This window comes from Ricinus communis, chromosome 8 (genome assembly GCF_019578655.1).
Source record: "Ricinus communis isolate WT05 ecotype wild-type chromosome 8, ASM1957865v1, whole genome shotgun sequence".
Lineage (NCBI taxonomy): Eukaryota > Viridiplantae > Streptophyta > Magnoliopsida > Malpighiales > Euphorbiaceae > Ricinus > Ricinus communis.
The window spans coordinates 23532590-23538244 of NC_063263.1; the positions used below are offsets into that span (position 1 = coordinate 23532590).

General features: G+C 37.5%; 1 non-coding gene across 1 annotated transcript; it reads left to right on the forward strand.

The window, feature by feature from the left end:
- Window positions 1–1246: 1246 nt before the first annotated feature.
- Window positions 1247–1353, forward strand: LOC112534338. The gene has a single exon (XR_003078638.1). It is a non-coding gene; the product is annotated as a small nucleolar RNA R71 (small nucleolar RNA).
- The last annotated feature ends 4302 nt before the right edge of the window (window positions 1354–5655 follow it).

Here is a 5655-nt window from a genome sequence, read left to right on the forward strand (position 1 = left end):
ATAGAGTCCAATATGAAACCATTGGGATTGTAGGGAATGAAACACTCACTGGAACTACATCAGATGTAGCCGTAGGAGGTGCCTCAGAGGCTACACCAATGGAAGAACCTGTGATGTAGGAAGGCCTGGAGCATCGGGCAAATCGTCCCTCAATCGGCTCACAAGTAGCATGAGCCTAGTAGAAGAACTATAAATAAATGATTAAAAAAGTGGGGCGCAACGAAAGGGGAATTCTAAGTGAATCCAAGAGAATACTTAAGCAACGACATCATCACTTACAGGCACGACCTCAACAATTGAGGGATTAATAAAGTATAGTCCATTCACTGGGATTGGATGGTGAGATCCTCGAGCTCGTCTATCAAGCACTCTACTAACTCCTCCCCAGCAAGATTTGTTGTCAACAACATAGAAAGAGGAGGAATAATGGGACTCAATGCCTTCTGGAGCCTCACTCCCAGCCATAGATCGTTTGTCCTAAGTACCAGGCCCGATAAGGTAGGTCCCGTCAACAAGATCCTCCTCTACTCAAGGTCAGCCACGGATAGCATGTAGGGCTTCTACTGGCTATGCTCCCCTAGCCAATTGCCTCAAAGCTGCAAACCAGAAAGGGTAAGTAACAATACAAATGAAACATGAATACGACTAATAAATTATATTTATGATATCCCAGGTCAAGTTATTGATCCATGTGTAGTGCACGTGAACCTAAGCCCACTCCAAGGTAACTGTCCTACTCAAGCCCTAACGACTCAAGCGAGGGAAAGCCCGTGAGGTGTAGATGGGTTGTGAGGCCACCAAGAGGCTGATCTCTAGAGCCCAAACCTGCAAAACAAGAATTAAAATTCACTTTATTTATAGAATATATTAAGGAAAAAAGTAGTTAGTGCATAACTTATATGGATCACGTGCCAAAACAAACAAGGCAATATTTTTCAATATAAGTATAAAGCATGTATATTCCAGACATGGCATTTGATTCCATATGTTCTTGGGCCAAGGCTTTCCAATATGTAGATGAGCCGCCAAGGCTATAGTGGCATCCAATTGGTATACACTCTCTTGACGTCCCATCCTGCTCCTAGTAGTGTGCCACTAGTAATTATTTATGGTCATCTCCTCAATCAAGATTTGGGCTTGCTCTGGTGTCTTGTTGCTTAAAGAACCATCTGCAGCTGCATCTACCATTTACTTAGTAGCCAAATTAAAACCATTATAAAAAGTTTGTACCTGTAACCAGATTGGTAGTCCATGGAGTGGGCAGCATCGCAGTAGGTCCTTGTACCTCTCCCAGGTGTCGTACATCGACTCATTGTCAAACTGTACAAAATAAGATATGTCATTTCTAAGTTTACCAATTTTAGAGGGAGAAAAGTACTTAAATAGAAATTTCTCTGCCAAAGAATCCCAAGTAGTGATAGTGTTTGGAGGTAGTGACTATAGCCACCGCTTTGCTCTACCCCTCAAAGAAAATGGAAACAAGCAGAGGCAAATTGCATCGTCTATTGTCCCATTAATCTTGAAGGTATCACAAATCTCCAAGAAACTCGCTATATGCGCGTTAGGATCCTCATCTGGCAAGCCTGCAAACTGAACCATTTACTGCACCATCTGAATCACATTAGGCTTTATTTCAAAATTATTGGCGGCAACAACCGGTCTCGTAATACATGTTCGCATCCCCTCCAATGATGGTTTCACAAAATCATACATCGTCCGGTTATTTTCATTATTGTCGTTGGCGTCTGTCATCTCTACTGTAATGTTTTCTGATTCACTCTCATGTACGGCTTTCCCAACCCGAGTCTCTTCCTCCTCTACGTTTAATCGCTTCCTCAACTGCTTGAGGGATCGCTCTAGTTCTGGTAGAGAGTCTACTAGATCCAGATTAGACCTCCTGGTCATACACTACCTGAAACAACAAATAACCAATAACACAAATGAATAAACGAATAAAATTGAATAAAAATAAATAAAGAATAAAGAATAAATGGCTAAATTAATAAGAACACACAGTTCATAATATTTCTCAAAGCAAAGTCTCCGGCAACAGCATCAAAAACTTGATGGCTCGCTAAACACGACTAACAATCTACAAGCAAGTGCATCTATCAAATGTAATCTAGCAATGGCAAGTATCAATATCATATATCACGGGAACTGAGAAGCTACTACTACTACGCTATTCCTATTATCTAACCGATCAAAAGGTGGTGAAGATCATTAACTAATAATGAATGAGAATGCAAATAAAAACTAAATTTTAACAAAGAGAATGAAAGTTTAGGAAAAGATAATGAGATGAATTAATCCAATTGGGAATCCTTTTAGCCAGCTGGCTTTAAAATAATAAATAATGAATTGATCGATTAAGAATTACGATATGTGAATAATTTCTTAAATGAATTGGCCTCTCTCTCGAGTTAACCATTTCCTAATCCTAAAGATCTAAAGTTGGAATCTCTTCCTAACAATTGATTTTAGAATAGCATAAATCTCTAAATTACCACTAATAAGAATGTCTAGTTCTTATTCCGGTAAGTTATTACACTTATCTCTAAGATGTAAATCACTTAATCACATAAGCAGTTGTCCAAACTCAATTGAATTTCTCAATTACAAAGGAGTCTCAAATTGATTCAACAGTGAAGAAGCAATCAATTAAGCATAAAACAAGCCTAGCATGACCAAACATCATCCCCAAATGGTTTTAGTAAGATTAGTTACACATGTTTATGATCAAACTAATACTAGAATCAAATATAAAGTAGACAAGAATCGAAAAGAACATGAACACCCTTTTCTCAAATGGTGAGATGTTATCCCTTCTTGAATTACTATGGATCCAATCTCTATAGCTCAAAATCTCCTTCTTCTTTCCTTTGAATCTTCAAACCAATCCTCAAGAACAGCTATCTGGATAATGTTGAAGTGGAATTCGTCTCCGTTTTCCTATTTTTGATCGTCTGGAAGTTGCTCTCAAGGTCTATCTTGAATGCCCCAAAGTTCTCTCTCTATCCTTTTCTCTCCGTCCCGCTCTCTTTCTTTTTCTTTTCTTTTAACTTAGGTTTCGGGATCTAACATGGCTTAGATTTGGGCCGTTCTGACTAGTATGGCCTGGATCCATGCCGTGTTGATCTAAAAGTGTACATTTTAGCCTTCTTCAGCACACTTTGGATTTGGGTCATGCTGCTCAGTACGGGCATGCTCCTAGTTCGTGTCACTCTCAGAAATCGTGTTGCAAATTGCTACTTCTCACTATAGGTGAGGCATTTCAGCATGCCCTCTGACCCTGATCGTGCTCCACAGCACGGGCATGTAGGCAGGGCGTATTGAACAGTCTAACGCACTCGATTTGATTATTCTTTCCCGATTTTGGTCCGATTTCTCTCTAACTTTGATGATGTACCTAGAGAAATACTTGAGATACAAAGGAAACTAAATAGGGTGATTCTAATACAAAAATATATAATGTGCTCTAAAAATAACTCAAAATCAAGCATGCAAACATATGTAAAATCAAATATATCAAGTACTTGTAAGGAGAAACATCTCAAATAGCAAGTAATAAAGTTCCCAGGGAAGATCACTATTGTCATTATCATGAGTTGAGTCTTGGATAAGGATAAAAATATTCCCATAAGTAAAAAGTGTTCTTCCTCGAATTGTATCCCCACTCAAGGGTTCATGTGACGAAGGAAATCATTACTATAAGTGATGGTTAGCTAGTGTTGCAATTCTAAAGTTGGAGTGGAACTAAAAAACTACTAACTGATGCCATCAGGGCTATAAGGACTAAAGTGCACAATGCGTGAAAATGTATAGTGATGCAAGAACCAAAGATTAAATAGTAAATTAAAAATAAAGATACACCAGAATCGGCTTCTCTTATCCTTAATGGAGTCGCCAGTGTGGCCAGCGGTTTGGGGCACGCACCTAAGTCTTTAACGACTACGGCACTATAAGGCTTTTCAACCTAATCTAGAACACGATAACTACTCACAAAGACTAGCACAGAGATGGAAGTCTCCACTCGGGTAATTCACCCGGACACTTTTACTAATAAGTAGCGTTTCTCAATTCCATAAGGAAGCTTTACGCCACAAATTCAAAGATGGATCTGGAAGCCAACTTCTTTATCAAGCATTATAACATGTGAGGTCCACCTAAGTCTAGCCCACTTTATTAAGCCCAACCCATACTCAAAGTTATTAGTCTAATTTACTAGTTAATCATGTACAAGGCCTTCCTAGTCTAACCTAATTATAAATTATGCTTTATTTTCCAACCTTTAAGCCTAATAGACTAATTTTTATGAAAAAGACTCAATTAAGTGATCTTAAATCTAATATGGTCTGATTAACCTAATTAAAACATGGCAAAGCCCCCTAGGTCTATGTTGATTTTAGAGATTAAGCCCAATTACTATTAATTCACCTAGTGAACTATAATTTTCATGCCAAGTCTAATTTTAAAGCCTACTGTCTATATGTCCAATTTTAATTAGGAAATCATACAGTCATGTATTTGGCATGCATTGAAATAAAGCAGTCAAGTAAAGTACATAAAGTAAATCTAGCTATTACAACCGCCTACAACTAAGAAAATTGAAAAGAAAACACCTAAAACTAAGTAGTACATGAACATCTCAAAAATACATAAAAGAATGCGAGAAATTATGGTTGAAAGGTGTACAAGCGATTGGCTCAGGGTGTAGAGCCGAATCAGCTTTGCACTGAGCCGATCGGCTCTGGAGCTTTTGGTTGAATTTTTTGGCAGTTTTTCCTAAATTCAATCACCCTAGAGCCAACTCCACATGCATAGAAAATGAAAGATCAATTAAAATTTATGAAATTAAATAGAAAGCAAAAAAAAAATATAGAATTAAGTGGAAAGCCTAAGCAAATCATGCAAACCTTAGAAAATAAGACAAACAGTAAATGAGAACGGCAAAATTTCAGATTTCGATCATGGAACCCTAATACCAATTTTAACTAAAAAACATGAAGAGATTATTAATCTTAGCATGCAATTTAATCATTTGACTAATTGATGAGCTATTTATGTAGCTACAATCTAAGGCAGTGAACCTATCGATGCAAACTAGCACTAATGGCGAGTATCAAGGTCGTATTCTCGGGAAAGGGTGAGCCTAGAACTACTCCAGCGTCTTATGTTATCTAACCTTAAATAATAGTGACGAAGTTACTAATCTATGACTAGATGCAGGCTAAATGATTAGCTAAATGTCGAGCAATCTACAAAGGTTTAGTGAAACAATCAAGGAAAGAAAGCAAACCCAAGGGGGACCTAAGCTAGTTAGATTTTAGTGAAGGTAGAAACTAGATTGATTACCAATTGTGATTACCTGTGAACGGATTCTAAATTGAATTCGAGTTTCCTCTCGAGAACATGAATTCCTAAGCCTAAGAACCTAAACGACGGAATCTCTTCCTAACGATTGATTTTAGGTTAGCCTTAAGATTAATCTACTGCTACTAAGAGTTGTTAATTCTTAATCTGGCTAGTTAATTATACTTATCTCTAAGTGATCATTAACCAGTTCTTGCTATTCATATTTCCAACTACTAAATAAATTTCTCAATTACAGAAAGCAATCTCAACAACGCAATTTACAACATCTCATGAATAATG